A 19,457-nucleotide genomic window follows, 5' to 3' on the forward strand; every position below is an offset into this window, starting at 1 on the left:
GTTGTTACATAAGATCCTTATACTGTCAGTACCAATATTTGATTTAGAGACCATGCAAACTGCCCAAGATGGGCCCTGGCTGCCCCAGTTAAAGAAGATCCTCTCTCTCCTCCTTGCTCCTGGTTATCTGCCCAACATAATTCCTTTCACCCTCTATTTACTCCATTCCTCGATAAATACTCTCCTCGCTTAAAGTAACTCAACCCTCTAGTTGGTCCCTATTTACCATTTTACCTCTTCCGTTTCCGGTAAATAAGAGATATTCTTACCCTTTTTTTTATACACGAACAAGAATCGATATGTCTCCGCTCCCCGTTCCTAGAGTCCCTTTTTTTTGGCGGGTATTCCATTTTATTCCCAGTTGGCGTATCCTCAGAGGGTGGACATAAATAATCAGAATCAAACTTATCCTGGTCCAAACTCCTTTATCCCCTGGGAGATCAACTTTATTGGGGAAATTCACCATTCAACAATCCTTTCCTGCATTTACTTCCGGACATCTGTATTAGATCGAATATTTCACCTTGTTACAATTTATTATGTATTTCTTTTTTTGTTATGTTTCATTTATTTATTTTCAATTTATTTATTAAGTTTACTGACGTCAGAATGGGTATCTCAAGTAAATTTAATCTTACGTGATATTGGTACAGAGTGCACAGTCTCCAGCCATGATCAAATAGTAACAACATATCTTTATCGTATCACTGACAGGTTTCGTGCTTATATCTATTATTAGTATTAGATTAATCTGGTTGGCGTAGTGATTTCGACTTTACTTCCGTTTTACTGTCTCGCACTGCACTCGTTCGTGGTATCGAAATGATAGTAATTGATGTGAGTAATCAGATACTGTTTACCATTTTATTTTTAGTTTTAAATAATTAGAAAAACAAATCAATGTCGCTGAATTTTCCTTACTAATAGTAGGAGAAGGTGAAAAGTAAATAAATGAAGTTTTCATCAAAGTTGATATCTTGGGGAAAATGGGGAGATGAAATCGTAGAGCGGAAGAACACACTTTCCGGAAATGAGGCGAACAATGTGCGCGCGCAGAGAGTGAGAGAGAGAGAGAAATTACAGAATTGGTTATACATGAAAATGGATTTAGTTCTGCGAGATGGAAAATAAACTGGACAGGGATTTGAGCAAATAGCAGGATTGCTAAAAGGGGTTTTCCAATCATGGCCGCGCTCTAGAGAAGTCCTTGTGTGTGGGCTTAACTAGGAGCTCTGTATGTTGCTAAAATACCAACTGGGGCCTGCCTGCATTATCATCCTCCACTTCCCTGATAAGGATAGGTTTTGGATGTTTCACGGGAAGGTTATGTTTTGGATCTTTTTCGGGAAGGTTATGTTTTGGATCTTTCTCGGGAAGGTTATGTTTTAGTGAGAGACTATGTGCACATTAGCTCTCTTTCCAGGTATACATCAGGTGCTTTGACGAGGGGGGCAAAAGCGAGAGGGAGAAATGGCGTCCAGGTAATTTCATTATAGCTCCTACAATCATAGGGTCTTTCCCTGTATCCTGGTTCAGCCTATTTTCACTATTATCCAAATTAAATAAAGGATTTTTTTTGCTAGTAATTTATAAAATCACAGTATCAAACTCATTGCACTCACTTGATTGCAACCACCAAAGGAATATAACCTCCACACACATATTGTACAGCTGGTACATAGCAATTCTCTAAATCACTGATGAGGACACACTACTCAGGCGAAGTGTTTGAATTTATTGATTTAAGTCAATGAAGTGGATCTTAAACCAAGAAAAAAAACACTTTTCCGGGAAAGTGTTTCCAAGAAAATGATGACCCGATCTCAATTTTCTTAAGAACAGAAGGTAATAAACAGATTTATGTCCTCTAAGAATAACAGCATTGTGATACAGTCCCTCTCCGGGACTGCGGTCTGTAAAGAGATCCTTTACGATAGGAGGTCCGGTTAGAACAATGGAAATTTCGGACCGGAAATTGGGCTTTGTATGTGTGTGAAGTCAATACTTAGCGGTTTCCTGCTGTAGCCGCAAAGCACCTCTCTATTGGCTACGGCCTCTCTAAACTGAGTTTCCTTCCTGAAGTTAGGTACTTTATTATTTACTGAATGAATAACTTGATGAGTTTAAATTTTTTATTAATTAGAACGGGAACCTTGTAATTATGTTCTTCCTTGGGGAGATTTTGTCTCAGTCTTGGTTTAAAGATCTTGCTATCCTTTCTGTGTCAGATAGTTCGAGAGAGGTTATCTTCAAGGAATTCCGGAAGAACAGATTAGCTTAACTTTGTGCTGATATTCTTTTAGGTCCAGACTCAGGTACATACTGGCCTGGATGGAGCTTGATTGCGCAGGTTTTCGGGCTAAGGTAGTTCTTTGGCATTTTGGGGGTATGACCAAGATTTTCCGGAACGGGATCATCGGTGTTGCTTAATACTGTTGCTTGAAGGAAAAGGAATATAATTGATAGGAAATTTCACAGATATTTAGGCCCTAGCCCAAGGTCTAGAACTGTGGCTTATAAATTTTGGTTTACGCCCTACGAGGGGGACGCGAGGCAATCGCAAGAGGCTACTTAAATAAATAAACAAAAAAACTTGTTAAGTCTTAAGAAACCACAAAAGCCTACAAAACAATTAGCGATTCTTGAAAGTGGTCCTACTTTAAGTCGGGTTTTACGCAAACCCCCTAATCTTACTGAGAATAATCCTCGCAAAGAAAATTTGAACGTGTTAAAGTGGGAGACAAATTGCAAGACATTCATTTCCGTGCTTAAGAGAATCCAGGCTAAACTCTCTAGAGTGCTGTCATCTGATCTTGCCATGCTTATCAAGACCTCTCTCCATAAGAGTTGTGGAGAGCTCTTAAGGCGATGAGTAACCTTTTTTTCTTTTTTAGTCTCCTTCCTGTCTTTGGCTTCCGGCCAATCTCCTCACAATTCCTCCACTCAAAATTCATTGCTTCCGGGTTTTTCCTGTGCTAAACAAATTTATTTAAAACATTACCTCTCAACAGTTCGCATAAAGCAAATAGCCAAAGATCATTATTGCATTCGGGTAGTTTTTTTTTTTTTTTTTTAATTTTCACCGGAAGTCATGTTTTAACTTTTGTTGAGGTTAACTTTAATCCGCCATTTTGTAAGCCAGAACTCTAGGGAGTTTGGGTTTGAGTCTTAAGGGATTGTCTGAGTGGGATCGGAATTCTGAACTATGACGCTAAAGTTATCTATATTGAGTGGACGCCACTAAAATTATTAAAGTAACATAGAGAGACAAAGAGAGAGACTGAGAGAGAGAGAGAGACAGAGTGTGATAGTCAGAGGGAGAAGGAGAGAGAGAGGGAGTGGAGAGAGACAGAGAGAGAGGGAGTGGAGAGAGACAGAGAGAGAGTGACAGTGAGAGAGAGAGACTGTGTGAGAGAGAGTGAGAGGGAATGAGAGAGATAAGAGAGACAGAGGCAGACAGAGAGAGAGTCAGAGGGGGAGAGGTAATGAGAGAGACAGAGAGAGAGACACAGAGTGAGAGAAATCGTGTGAGTTACACCGAACGTTTACGAAAATGAAGAAGATGCAAAATTCATCAAAAAGGAGAGACTAAAAGAAAAGAAAAAAAAACCAGAACAAACAGCATGAAGCAGACTGGGGAATAGGAGAACACTAATGAGGACGGTGTCAAGGCAGTCGCGGGAGGAGGAGGTACCGCGAACAAAGCGGTCTCTACTGGGATACAGGGAAATCATTGTACGCCCTTTTATTTAGATATAGATCTTCCCTTTTTTTTTTATTATTCCGAATAAAAGAAGAGAAGAGAATACAAGGGCTCCAGGAATGGGGAACATCGTGCAACAACCCTCTGGGCGAACGACTCTCTTTAAATTACGCTTTTAATCTAGACCATGTTCCGGTTAGAAATAAAAAAAGACAAAACCTACCTCACTGTTCACCATAACCTGTTTAGACCTCTTTAATTATGGGAGGATATTCTGTCAGAATTTTATTTTGAGCTCGCACATTGTTTAGGATTCTAAAAGAGCATAACTGCATTTTTTTTTTTTTTTTTATGCAGTTTAGCCGTGATAATTTGTAAATATGTGAGGAAGCTTTTACCGGAAATACACGGATTTTTACACTCTCTTTTGCTGCAGCAGCTAAGGGAAGTATTGCAACCTTGTCTAATACTTCCGGTTCACATTGCACTCTAAGACATTAGCACTAAACCTACCGACATTTATGCATAACTAGTCCTACCATGAACGGTCAAATGACCGCACTTTAAAATCACTTAAATTTCTTATTATATTTATTATTATTTAACAATGGAAAAGCGCAGTTTCTTTTGTTTAAAAATAAATCTCGTAGATTTTACTCTTTATTGCATCATTTTTTTTATAATAGTAGGCTTCACAGTTGCAAATTTCCCGCATACGTATTTTTTATAGTTTAGACAGCATTTTTTAGTCTTATTATTGCCTTTGCAGTGTCTTATTTGGCTATTTTCCGACCACTTCTTCGTGTAGTAATATTTGTCATGCTTTTTGCAATGGTAATACAAAGTTTTGCCTTAAAATTTCACTTCCGGTAGTTTTTGTGTACAATATCCATGCATTTATTCCTGCTAAGTCCTAGGATATTGAAAACTATTTTTTTTGAGGCCATCTCCGAGATTTTCCACGGTTATATTTCTTCCACGAACTGTATATTATATATTGCTGCTGATTTCAGAGCGACAAACTTCCCCAAGCGGAACTGAAGGTACTCTGCTTTCACGTTTTCCCAAAAAAATGGAAAGCCTTTTATTGCTGCATCGAACGCCGCTAGCCAAGATTTGATACCAAATTTATCCGGTTTGTTTGGCATGCACTGAGTGAATCTGCATCTTGACTTTGTTGGGAACAAATGTCCTTGGAAGAGATCTATGCTCTTGGTTAGAACAGTTTTTGACAGTTCTCTACGAATTTCTTCCAAAATTTAGAAATCAAAGCAAATTTATCGATTTGTAAACGATGATTTCTTTGATCCACTCGAATAATCCTCAAAATTTCCGTCTATACATTCCTGCTCGCAGTGTTTGAGAAGAATGCTCGTCCCCATTTTTTGTTCTAGTGAAAAGGGCAATATCGTACATTTTTTGCCTCATGTGCACCACATGCAAACAATAATCCGATAAATGCATTATCAAATGGGGTTTTCGAGAGAATTCTGTTACAAAAAAAAATAAAATATTAAAATAAGTAAATAAAATGAAAATATTCAGCCGGTCAAATGACCGGTCGCGGTAGTTAAGACAGACTATATATTTTTCTCAAAAATCAAACATTAGGAAAAGAAGTGAATATTAAGAAAACAATTGTGTACATATTTTAGGAAAAGTCGTGAAGTTTAATGGCGGTATGATGACGCTGTAATTAGAAAATTTAAACCAAATTTAAAAAACGGCCAATTGACCGGTCGTGGTAGGTTTAGTAATAAAAAGGCGCTACACTTAGTTAATTTAGGAAACACTCGCAAGTTTTGTAGAAAATTGTAATTGATTATTAAACCCTGGATTGTAAAACCCTAATGTCTAAAACATGCCCTAGAATTTTGGTCCTTGAATTTGATAGGAAGTCCCGCGCATGTTCCTAACTTTGGCCCTTCCAGCTAGCTGAGAGAAGGGCAGGTTAGTTGCTGTGTGCTTGTTCCATCCCTAGTTTTAGTGCATCCATTGTACACTGCCCTAATCATATGCCCTTTGATCAAGCTTCCAGTAGGGGGGTTGGTGGCCATAGGACCAAAGGTATATCAAGGGCGGTGGTTGCAGCACAATCTAACTAGACAGAGGAAGGGAGTGATAGGTTATTATGTTAAAGGTTGCTCCTCTAGTTGAAAGTTCTTCCGGCCCTTTCTACTTGCATGTTCCCAAGTACCTAATATTAGCTTCCAGAACTTAATATACATAGGTAGTAATAAATTCAGTTACAAGTTGTATTTCACGTCTCTTATACTGCTCCGCAGTTTCAGCCGTAACTCCTTTGTGAGTGAAATCTGGCGGAACTTAGTTGCTACTAATCATGCAGAAGAGATTGCTCATACGCATGCGTAAATATGTACAACAACGGAACAAAAGCTTTCGAATGCAAAAAAGTGTATTATTGAATAGTACTGGAGCTTTAAGTAGTGCACTTGTCTTAAGAAGACCTAAGCTCACCAGGAATTCTTACGAGTTCTTGGGCTGTGATAACTTGATTTAAAGTGACCCCCCATCCTGCGTTTATTATTAATTTCAAGAACGACTTTTCAATGAAGAATTCGATGAAGGAAATTCATTTGCCAAAAATACAATAACTGGCATTGTTGGAGAGCCCAGTAGATCTCCTACCAGAGGTTTTTGCAGGAACTAGTTGCGTTGTTATTTACTTATCTTTGGGAGATAGGTCCTGAAGGAGTGCACGTGTAGTCTCGGGAAGAGAGGGTGCCCACCCTGATGAAGACATTTCCCCACCGCGGCCTCTGTATCGCCCACATCAGAAGGGAAGATCTCATTCTGTTTTTTCCAATTTCCTCCAAGCCGGGCCCCCTTCTTTGTGCACGCCACAGTTCCCGCTTTGTTACTGTCCCCAACCAGAAGGAAATGAACTGATACCTTATCTCTTTCAGAAGAAACTGTTTACAAATGGACCACGGTAAATGTACTGTACATAAACCTGCTTTAAATTTTGTGGAGTTCTTTATTCAGGTATCCCTGTAAGCTGTAGGATTCGAGTCCTTTTCCCCTTCTTTCACTCTATTTCCGGTAGTTAAATCCTGCAGATTTACTTTTCTGAGTTTTCTGGCTGCAAAAATCCGTTTTGAAGTTGCCTTCCATCCGTTTTGAAGACGAAACAGAGTTTAGGTCCTCGAGAGCCTATAGAACGTGATCTACGAAAAATGTTTGTGCATCTGTATGCAAACTTTAAAGATCGCAGGAACTTCAATCTTGTATACACCCACTCGGAGTCAGACTAGAAATTTGCGGTTAAAATTCCGGAATCGGAAGTAGACTCTACTTAAGAGATTTTTTTCTTTTATTGACGTATTATAATGCTTAAGTATAATGCTTCTGTTGCTTTTTTTTTTTTTTTTTGTTTTCTTTTTTTGGCATTGGCTTCCGCCATACAGCCAGCATCGTCTAGGTGCTTATCACTAGAATATCACTTACTCTCCGTTCTTACCTACAAATACATTCGCTTCACACATTCATCATTCTACTATATACCGCTATTTACATAAACTACTGCTAATGGATGGAGCAGCACTCTGTGCTCCTGCCATCCTTCTCGCTTAACCACCAAGCCGGGCCTCTGTTGCTTCTGCAATATTATTTCATTATACTCACCTAGATTGAAAACTTATAACTATATTTCGTAGATACTTGATTTAAGAAAGATTTAGAAAAGATCCTATTTCAAAAAATAGGACAGGAGATACAGCAAATCGAAATATAAAGGAAATGCAAAACTCCCAAAGTTTAGCACCTTCAAAGTAAAAAAATTGTAGAAGTAAACGAGTATAACAATTGTGCACAATTGTGGAAGTAAACGAGTACTACAATTGTGCTCTATTGTAGAAGCAAACCAGTACTACAATTGTGCTGTAATTGTAGAAGTAAACGAGTACTACGATTGTGCATATTTTCGGAAAGTTTACTTCATGTTAGGAAAATTGTGCACTTTCGCAAAAATACGATTCGTAGGTGTAATTTGATTCAAATTGACTCACAACTTTTTGTGGTGCCAGATTTTGTAATTTGCTTCTATTTTGATTCTGATATTTTAAAAATGGGTTTTCGGTCATTATTAGATTTTAAGTCAATCAGTTCTATTTTGGTGTTTATAAACAAATTTTTGTAAAATTAGTGGTTGGTCACTTCCGGTCTAGATCTAGTCGGTCGTTAAATGGTTTCATTTGAATTTTGATGTTGTCTGTTAGCAATTACGGATAGTCTTTACTTAGTTGTAATCAGTACATAATTAATCAAAGCCAAATTATAAAGACAAGGAGATTGTCCATTACAGCATTTAGTAAATGGAGCCTTGCTATTGGCTACCTTTTCCTCTCTCTATTCAGCCTATATTACATCAAATATTGACAGTTTTAAGGTACAAAATGGCTTCTCAGTTAATTCATTAAATTCTTAGTTTAAATTATATTAGTTTAATACAGTTGTTAGAAATTTGAACTTCTTCGTTTGTTCTCTTACTGCCGGGTAAAGGAAGTATTGCAATCTTGTCGAATTTTCAGCGGAAATAAACGTTCTGGGTCCAAAAAAAAAGTTTTTTTTTACAAATTTTGTCTGTATGTGCATTAGTGTGAGGAGTGTTTCTGACGTAACAGCTTCAAGAGGAAGTAATGATATCGATTGATTGATCTCAGCAGGATGTTCAGCAAAAGTAGTTACGAATTTCTGTGTACAGTACGATTAAAAACTGAATTGGACATTGAATTGTAATCTAATGTTTCCATAAAGTCATCTAGAAGGTAGTGTTAATAAAAAGAGATTGGATTGGTGGTTTAATGGAGCTGTGACGGAAGTGCTAATTAAAAAGAATTTTTCTCATTTAGCTTTGTAGTCGGCTCGGTTTGTAGTTTTAGCTTGATAATTATGACGAAAGTTTGCTTTAGTTAATTACGTTGGTAAGTAGTAAGTGGCGCTTTTGGTGCCATCATCTTCTCTTGATAATTCTCAGTACAATGAACTTTGTTTTAAAGTACAGAATAATGGAGTGACAGTTGGGGGGGGGGCGCGTGCGTGCGTGTGAAGGAAAATGCGATTAACTGGAAAAAGGAGGGCTTTCCAGCTTTTCCACTTAGCAGAGAGTGCGTGATGTGAAGATAGAACAGGAATTAGGGCGAAGTACTAAGGTTAAGGAAGTCCTTGTGCAGGAAGTTCTATTTGGCTCTGTATTGTCCCAATTGCTGGTTCTCGTAATATTTTAAGAGCTAATCTAAGAAGTGATTTTTTGCTTTGCTAGCCTCACCAAAAAGATTTCCTGGTGGTGTTGTTCAAGAGCTGTGAACTATAAGGTTATTAGTTTCGAGCCTTGAGTGGTCGTGCTCTCAGGTCTCAGCGGGTAGCTCGAGTCAGAGAGCTCGAACTGAAGCCTCACGGAGAGCTCGGTGAACCTGCAAGGCTCGAGCTTTTATTTTGCTTTTTATATGAAGCATTTTATTTTGAACTAATTAATAAATTCATTTCTTAAAATAAAATCCAAGTTATAGCAGCTAATGGATTTTTCAAACATATTTTTTGTAAAAATGAATACAATAATTTTTAAAATGTTCGTTGTTCATTGATTACTCCGTCATTCCTTGAGAATTTAAAAAAGGCTTGCACTTTGTGGGGAGCCTTCAACTCTAGGTTTGTGAGCCTCCAACTTGAGCTTCACGGCTCGAACTCTGAAGGCTCAAGCCGTAAAGACACGAGTCGAAGCTAGACTCGGTTGACCCTTCAGAGCTAGAACCTCAACTACTTCCTGGTTGTAGAGATGATAAGGCAAAATAGTTCTATCATGATGTCTGAATGGGTAGACCATGTATTTGGGCATCGCGCTCTGTTTTCTGTCTTCGATAGGGCATCAAGAACCTAACGAACTTATACAGGAAGTCCTCTCTTCGCGGTTTATTTCCTTGCCAGTTCATTATTGCTAATATTAATAGGCCAACAAACAATGTGATTAGTCCATTAATCACAGTACGACGTAATACCCTTGTTTTTTTATTACGTGATTATTGAACATTAACTTCCGGAAGGATATGTTTAAGGGCCGCCACATTTCCTTTTAGTATGTGGGCCATTAACTGTGCTAGTGGAGTTTATATGACTATTTTGGGTGGGTGGGGGCTGGCTATCCGGCCGTGTTCAATATTGATAGGTTATAGACATTACGATGTGAGCCATAAAAACTGGGAAGGTTTTTTTAACACCTGTTTTACATCCGTAGAGCGACCCCATAACAACTTCAGTAGTCGTCTAATTCTCAGGCTCAGGTACCAATAGGAAAGGGTGTAGTTAACCAATGCGGTGTACTCTCCCTGCATTGCTGTGAGCAAATTAGTAAATTAGCACGGAAGTTAGTGATTCTTGGGCGAGTGTACGCTACTTCCGGGTCGGAAGTTCTGTTGTTAGCTTTGTATTTGGTGTTTCCGTTGAACGCTTAAGTTCAATTTGACTTCGATTTTCCTACGAAGCATTTAATCATAAAATCAGTGCTAACTAAATTTTTTACAAATTAGACTGTCTAGTAATCCTGATAAACCCAAACATGCACCTGTACCGAGTACAGGAAGTAAGTGAAGACAACGTAGTATCCCTTTACAAGGTTTGACGGCCAGATTAATGGCGCCGCACTTCCTCCCCAGTACTACTGGGAGATCTATGTAGTTCAGCTATACACCCATATTGGCCACTATATCAGTTTCTTCACGAAAAGAATTTATGATTCGGAGTTATGAATGGCCAATAAGAATCCGATTCCAAAGGATTCTCACAATGGAATCCCCCCCCCCCCCCCACTTCTCTGAATATTCCAAATAAATCACAAAAATTATTCTCCACTTTTAGTATAATCGATTATGAAGAAAAGAAACTTGAATATGGCCAAAGAAAGGGCGTAACATTACCTACCGGAAAGATTGTGGTGGTGGTTATATGTGCCGGAAGTAGCAGATGTTCACCTGCTGCTACACTCGGACCGGATGAACGCCACTTTGTATTAATGAACTGTCAGCATGGTATTATGCACATTGAAGGCTAAAATTGGCCTTGGCTTTCATAAAAATATGCATATCTATTTCATGTTACGTACAATATTGTGGGTAGAAGATCTAGATTAAGTTAAACTAAGTGCCGGAAATCGTACTTAACAAATATTTTGCAGATGAAAATGGCCCCAGCATAAGGATCTGTAACATCTAATAAATTCTCAATAATATTAATGAAAATTTAATGCAATGAAATTACTTAAATGATATTATTGTTATAAACTTTGAATAAAACACGTAAGCTTTTTCGTACGTTTTCTAAATGTCTTGAAATTACGAGCGGAAGTACGAATGAAATCTTAGGTTCTTGCTGATTTTCTTGTACCTTTTGTCGTTTAATCAATCCCACTATACTTGACTTTTTAAAACTGTAAATCTTTGTTAAGGAGATATTTAGCTTAAGGTGACGACAGAATAGCCTAACTGTGATTAAGGTCAGAATTACTGATCTAAAAGTGCCAATTTACTGAATTAATTTGTAATAGTTCTTTTTTTTCCAAATCTCGCGAAGTGATTACAAAACGTGTATTGAAACATTTTTTCTTTTTCCGGAAAATTCAATTTTCAGGGCTTTTCTCTTATTTTTAGCTGAAGATAATAAAATAACAGCTTTTAATGAACATTCTTTTTAGTAATTAAGAGTTGTAATAATGAATCAATGAAACAACAGTACGTATCGATTCACTACTCGATAATTGAATGAAACATAACAGAAGAACTGGATTGGTCGGTGATTAGTATTAAAATTGCCGCGCATTCCAAGCCTTATAAGGGGCCTAACGCGCCCTACAAACCATATTTAGTGCCTATACTGTTTTAAGTATGCCTCTATATTTCTAAACGGTTACAAAACTGTCGTAATAATTAATTTTATTTATCAAAAGAACACGTAAAAAATCTGATGTAAGAAAATGGGGAGTGGAGGTAGGAGTCGTGTGCGGGGAAATGGAAAATTCTATCCAAGTGAAAATGCATTTTCGGTCAGCTGATTTTCATCAAGTTGTAAAATTCATTCTCAGATTTGTGTAGTAATCAAGAGCTGTGAGCAATTAGCACGCTAATCGGTGGGTGGGTGGGGGGGTGGTTATCTTTGAGAAAAGCTAAAAAAAGAGAAAAAGGGAAATATATTTAGTAGAGGGGTACTTCCGGTGGTGGAAGCACAATCAAACTCGGAATCGTTGAAACACCTTTAATACTCTTTGATAATATGTTAGTCACCGGGCTGGGCCTACGTTATTCTGTAATGGTGCTGTACGTTAGAGGGAAACCTAACCACCACTCTCTCCAGGAAGTGCCCTTAGTTCCTTACGCTTAAATAAATTCGAAAAAGTGATATTTCCGGTTGGATCGCTTAATTACTGACAAGGCTAAATCGGAAATATAAAGGTTCTTTTCCCGCTGATTTTTTTTGTTTTGTTTTCGAATTTCCGCTCATAGAAACCCACTTCCGCTAGTCTCCTCAAAACGGATATTTCCCCAGAAAACTATGGAAGTCAAAAATTTAACCTTGACCGCTTTACTCCCCGGTAAAGCTCTTGGCAGCGGAAAGAGGAATTGTAGTATTAAATAATTAACTTATGGTCCATAGTAGATACGTTAAGGTTCTCTCCCACACATTACTGGATGAATAAGTGAAGGGGGATGAACGAACACAGTGTTAGGGTAAAGTTTGGGAACTACCTGGAGAGGCCAGGTGTAACAACATAGTGCCGTCTGAATTATTGCTCTTCAGTGTGACGTCAGCTCAGTGCCGGTTAATGGAAGAACTAGAAGCTTCTTGCTCTTAAGGTTCACCTGTTCCCTGGCTTCTATAACAGGTGTGTCACTCTCCCCGGTCTTCTACCTTATTTATTTAAAATCTAATTATGATTTCCAAATGAAGTTAGGTTTTACTTTCTTCCAAATACGAGTAGCCAGTAAGATGAAGATATTTCTAATAGTTCGCATCTGGAAATTAAAAAATGGGATGTGCAAACTCACATGAGAATAGTAACATTTTTAAATTTGTAACTTTAAACTAGGCATAAAAAAAAATGTACGCTGCTGTCTAGCGGTAGGGATAGGCGTTACCATTTCTGGATAAGATTTATGAGTGCCAGGTCTTATGCCAGGTAATCTCCTCAATTCCCCCCTCCCCCACCAATAAACACATCCCTGCCTGTTTAAACTTGAACCAAACTTTCAAGATTCTTAAAAGATTTTGGCACCCTCTGGACTTCCCCACCATCTCAAATCTGAAGACTCTTGTGGTGGCTGGAAGATATTTTTGACTCTCTTAATGTGTGGTATTATCAGCGGTACCTTTTGTGGATCACAGTTGAGGAGTTGTGGTATTTACGAGTATAAATTGAAAAAATAAGGCGCCACGGTAGCCGAGCGGTTAGTGGCAAGACCCGCAAAGCTAAGATGTATTGTTGGTTTAGTGGGTTCGACTTCCGGTTTTAGGTCTTGGATTTTATTTAATGGTTAATATGAGAAATTTATAGTAAAGTATTGTTAGGCGGTTAAGAGACTAGACCCACAATGCTAAGGTGTATTGTTGGTTGTGGGTTCGATTCCCCCGGTCGAGGCCTTGTATTTTATTTAATGATTAATATGAGAAATTTACAGTAAAGTATGTTTGCTAGTGCCTCCGTCCACGACACCTAATTGGTAGTTGGACGTTAAGCCCGCCTAAAAAAAATTTAGGCGATTACTTTACTACATTGAAAAAATAACGTTCGTCACAGAGCCATGAACGGAAACGGTAATTAAGTATAAAAAAAACATACATTTTGAAAACTGAAAAATAGTTTTCTCTTTTTTCACCACCTAACCTTCGTTCTTATTTTAACCTTGAAATAGTTACGTATTTTAATAGTAAAATATTTACGATTTGGTTGGCAAAAATGCCTTATGAAATTAGCCAGCTGGTATACTAAAGCAGTTCGCCATTAATTACGTCAGATCCATTAGCAAAAGCGACTAGTGCAGTGTCGCTCACTCACTGTCATTGGCTGACCCAATTTGAGAACCCCCCACCACCACCATTACGGACTGAATGCTCCAGATTTACACCTTATTTACATAATCCAACCATTACTTGCCATTTATGAATTATAAATCAACTGACGTCATTTTTCTTCACATTTCCTGTTTTAGGTGTATCATGCTATTAAAATTCGGCATATTCTTTTTTTACTCACTCTCATTCTACTTTCTCCTTCTCTTTCTCTCACTCTATAGAAGAGTTGAGAAGCTGTAACAACACTTCTCTCAGTATAGGTAAGAAGCAGTACAGATTTTGTTCTCCAGAGAGATGGAAATATTTTGGAAATATTGTTTTTTTTTTTTTCTGTGCAGAAAATACGATATCTCTGACACATGGACCGGAACAGTGGTAATGCACTCAGCCGGCCGGTAATAGACACCTTTATGACGCGTTACATTGCCTGGATAGTGCCGAAGTATGGTGCGTATAGTTGGCGCCTGCATAAATTAGCTACGTAATAATTTGCTGTAGATGTCACTGGCCTATCTATTTTCCTCCATATTAGGACACCACAGATGGGCAAAAATTTAATCAATTAAAAATTCTAATTGAATTGAAACAAAATTTGAATCATTAAGACTAAAACAATTACTCACAAATTAACTGACTACTGTAGCCTTTCGTGAGATCTTTCTAATCCAGGATCGTCCTACAAAAACGAGGTTCCACCCAGAGTGGAATAGCAAAGATGAAAAATAAATAGCACAAATTACTTACTTTACTAACATGGAGATGTATTAGATAAATTGACAAAATAATAGACTAATACCTAAATAGATTACTTGTAATGCGGTAAAAAATAAGTTAAATAAGACTGTTGATAGCCCATATGTAAGACTAGTGAGTCGTCAAAATGTGAGTGTAGGATGGTCCTATATAAATCTAGTGAGTCCCCAACATGGTTAAATATGAGTGTAAGATATATAAGTCTAGTGAGTCCTTAAAAGGTTAAATAAAAGTGTAAGACAGTCCTATATAAGTCTAGAGAGTCCCCAACATGCTTAAACATGAGTGTAAGATAGTATAAGTCTAGTGAGTCCTTACCAAGGTTAAATATGAGTGTAAGACAGTCCTATATAAGTCTAGAGAGTCCCCAACATGCTTAAACATGAGTGTAAGATAGTATAAGTCTAGTGAGTCCTTACCAAGGTTAAATATGAGTGTAAGACAGTCCTATATAAGTCTAGAGAGTCCCCAACATGCTTAAACATGAGTGTAAGATAGTTCTATATAAGTCTAGAGAGTCCCCAACATGGTTAAATGAGTGTAAGATAGTTCTAAATAAGTCTAGTGAGTCACCAACATGGTTAAACATGAGTGTAAGATATATAAGTCTAGTGAGTCCCCAACATGCTTAAACATGAGTGTAAGATAGTATAAGTCTAGTGAGTCCTTAACAAGATTAAATATGAGTGTAAGACAGTCCTATATAAGTCTAGAGAGTCCCCAACATGGTTAAATATGAGTGTAAGATAGTACTGAATAAGTCTACTGAGTCGTCAACATGATTAAATGTAAATATAAAAAATGCATTTATGTTTACAGAAATTGCCACTAGAGTTCCCCACCCCATGGAGTATAAAGTAAGCTTACCGCCTATTTAATGGCGGCCTACAAGTCTAGAATAAGCCCATTCCTCTTTTATCTATTTAACGATAAAACGATACAAATTCTGAAGTTTTTTGTTTCAGTTAACGATAATTGTGCAAAACATGAAGTATTATTCCAAAAGAAATATTATTTATCGTATTTTTAAAGGGATTTTTTTTTTTCTTGCTTTATTTGAAAGTTTATCAAATACCTATGGGAGAAATGTTGGAAAAAAATTTGTAAGTTAATTATTTCATTGAAATTATTAGGTTTAAAGTATTGGCCAATCACAATGTAGTAGGGTGGCAGACGGTGGGCGGGACATGCCCACCTCTAGTTTAGTCACGCCCATTCCCATGAAAACGTGTCATGGCTGATCAAACCGTATTAACAATGGTGATTCAGTACTATTTACTTATTTTTCTAAATCTTTTATTATTTTCACTTGTTTTAATAACTTTTTTTGTGATTTTAGAAATAATATTAATCTTAGGTAGATATTCAGAAAAAATTATTCGAAAAAAATCATTCTAAATTTTCAAGAAATTTTTCATTAAGTTAAGATCGTTCTTAACATTCAAATTTTAAACCTTTATATCTCCTTTCGTATTCATCAGATTTTAACGAATTCAATACGAAATTTTAGACAAAACGTTTCTCTATAACTGGTATAAATGCCATTGTGATAATACGCAGTTAGCGTGAAGGAAGGTTAAAGTTTGAAGGGTTTATATTTCTTTCAAATTTCAAAACATTATATCTCCTTACGTATCCTTAACCAAAACATACAGTTTAAAATGTTAAGTATAAGAGTTGATTAAACTAACTTTTGACGTTTTACGAAAATCTGACGAGTAGGAAACGAGATATTTAGAGCTAATTTTGGATCCGTTTGAAACAGTGAAATCTTTAACTTCAAATATCTGGAAAACTAATCGATAGATTTTGTTTATAATTAATTAATTCTTTATTTTTAAAATAAACAAATAATAGTACAAAATACAAAATTGGAAATTCAATAGCTTATAGTCGTCTACAGGAATTAGCCTTTAGGTAAAATAAGAAAAAAAATGCATAAATACATTAAATTAAGAAATACAAAAAATAAAGACATCATACAGAAAACAAAAGTGACGGTTGAAGCAATTACAACGGAAAAGAAACCAAATTTGAAAGCTTTTTTTTTTAAAAAAAAAAATAAATAAATAAAAAGAACAAAATAAAGCAAACTTCTTGAGAGTTAAAAATAATAATACAAGATATTTAAATTATACTTTCTTCATTTATAATTTAGTGACTTACAATCCAGACAACTAAAACTACTCGAAAGATTTCTACTAAATTTAATACAATTTTAGACAAAAGATGAATACATATACAGATAAAATATAAACAAAATCTATCGAGTAGTTTTTTAGATATTTGATGTTGAAGATTTCACTGTTTTGTGAAACAAAACCAAAATTTAACTCTAAATATCTCTAAAACTACTCGCCAGATTTCTACTAAATTTAATACAATTTTAGACACAAGATGAATACATATACAGATAAAATATAAACAAAATCTATCGAGTAGTTTTTTTGATATTTGATGTTGAAGATTTCGCTGTTTTGTGAAACGAAACCAAAATTTAACTCTAAATATCTCTAAAACTACTCGACAGATTTCTACTAAATTTAATACAATTTTAGACAAAAGATGAATACATATACAGATAAAATATAAACAAAATCTATCGAGTAGTTTTTTAGATATTTGATGTTGAAGATTTCACTGTTTTGTGAAACGAAACCAAAATTTAACTCTAAATATCTCTAAAACTACTCGACAGATTTTTACTAAATCTAATACAATTTTAGACAAAAGATGAATACATATACAGATAAAATATAAACAAAATCTATCGAGTAGTTTTTTTGATATTTGATGTTGAAGATTTCGCTGTTTTGTGAAACGAAACCAAAATTTAACTCTAAATATCTCTAAAACTACTCGACAGATTTCTACTAAATTTAATACAATTTTAGACAAAAGATGAATACATATACAGATAAAATATAAACAAAATCTATCGAGTAGTTTTTTAGATATTTGATGTTGAAGATTTCACTGTTTTGTGAAACGAAACCAAAATTTAACTCTAAATATCTCTAAAACTACTCGACAGATTTTTACTAAATCTAATACAATTTTAGACAAAAGATGAATACATATACAGATAAAATATAAACAAAATCTATCGAGTAGTTTTTTAGATATTTGATGTTGAAGATTTCACTGTTTTGTGAAACGAAACCAAAATTTAACTCTAAATATCTCTAAAACTACTCGACAGATTTCTACTAAATTTAATACAATTTTAGACAAAAGATGAATACATATACAGATAAAATATAAACAAAATCTATCGAGTAGTTTTTTAAATATTTGATGTTGAAGATTTCACTGTTTTGTGAAACGAAACCAAAATTTAACTCTAAATATCTCTAAAACTACTCGACAGATTTCTACTAAATTTAATACAATTTTAGACAAAAGATGAATACATATACAGATAAAATATAAACAAAATCTATCGAGTAGTTTTTTAGATATTTGATGTTGAAGATTTCACTGTTTTGTGAAACGAAACCAAAATTTAACTCTAAATATCTCTAAAACTACTCGACAGATTTTTACTAAATTTAATACAATTTTAGACAAAAGATGAATACATATACAGATAAAATATAAACAAAATCTATTGAGTAGTTTTTTAGATATTTGATGTTGAAGATTTCACTGTTTTGTGAAACGAAACCAAAATTTAACTCTAAATATCTCTAAAACTACTCGACAGATTTCTACTAAATTTAATACAATTTTAGACAAAAGATGAATACATATACAGATAAAATATAAACAAAATCTATCGAGTAGTTTTTTAAATATTTGATGTTGAAGATTTCACTGTTTTGTGAAACGAAACCAAAATTTAACTCTAAATATCTCTAAAACTACTTGACAGATTTTTACTAAATTTAATACAATTTCAGACAAAAGATGAATACATATACAGATAAAATATAAACAAAATCTATCGAGTAGTTTTTTAGATATTTGATGTTGAAGATTTCACTGTTTTGTGAAACGAAACCAAAATTTAACTCTAAATATCTCTAAAACTACTCGACAGAATTCTACTAAATTTAATACAATTTTAGACAATAGATAAATACATATACAGATAAAATATAAACAAAATCTATCGAGTAGTTTTTTAGATATTTGATGTTGAAGATTTCACTGTTTTGTGAAACGAAACCAAAATTTAACTCTAAATATCTCTAAAACTACTCGACAGATTTCTACTAAATTTAATACAATTTTAGACAAAAGATGAATACATATACAGATAAAATATAAACAAAATCTATCGAGTAGTTTTTTAGATATTTGATGTTGAAGATTTCACTGTTTTGTGAAACGAAACCAAAATTTAACTCTAAATATCTCTAAAACTACTCGACAGATTTCTACTAAATTTAATACAATTTTAGACCAAAGATGAATACATATACAGATAAAATGTAAACAAAATCTATCGAGTAGTTTTTTAGATATTTGATGTTGAAGATTTCACTGTTTTGTGAAACGAAACCAAAATTTAACTCTAAATATCTCTAAAACTACTCGACAGATTTCTACTAAATTTAATACGATTTTAGACAAAAGATGAATACATATACAGATAAAATATAAACAAAATCTATCGAGTAGTTTTTTAGATATTTGATGTTGAAGATTTCACTGTTTTGTGAAACGAAACCAAAATTTAACTCTAAATATCTCTAAAACTACTCGACAGATTTCTACTAAATTTAATACAATTTTAGACAAAAGATGAATACATATACAGATAAAATATAAACAAAATCTATCGAGTAGTTTTTTAGATATTTGATGTTGAAGATTTCACTGTTTTGTGAAACGAAACCAAAATTTAACTCTAAATATCTCTAAAACTACTCGACAGATTTCTACTAAATTTAATACAATTTTAGACAAAAGATGAATACAT

The 19,457-nt window shown here is 35.0% G+C and overlaps 1 long non-coding RNA gene across 1 annotated transcript in view; it reads left to right on the forward strand.

Moving 5' to 3' along the window:
* Nucleotides 1–17,082, forward strand: part of LOC141448367 (uncharacterized) — a 40,286-nt gene extending 23,204 nt beyond the window's left edge. Inside the window, exon 3 of the long non-coding RNA XR_012454978.1 lies at nt 14,116–17,082. This is a non-coding gene — a long non-coding RNA (uncharacterized lncRNA). The remainder of the gene's footprint in view (nt 1–14,115) is intronic.
* The last annotated feature ends 2,375 nt before the right edge of the window (nt 17,083–19,457 follow it).

This window comes from Rhodnius prolixus, unplaced genomic scaffold (assembly GCF_049639745.1).
Source record: "Rhodnius prolixus isolate KJV_2025 unplaced genomic scaffold, Rpr scaffold_19, whole genome shotgun sequence".
Taxonomy (NCBI): Eukaryota; Metazoa; Arthropoda; class Insecta; order Hemiptera; family Reduviidae; genus Rhodnius; species Rhodnius prolixus.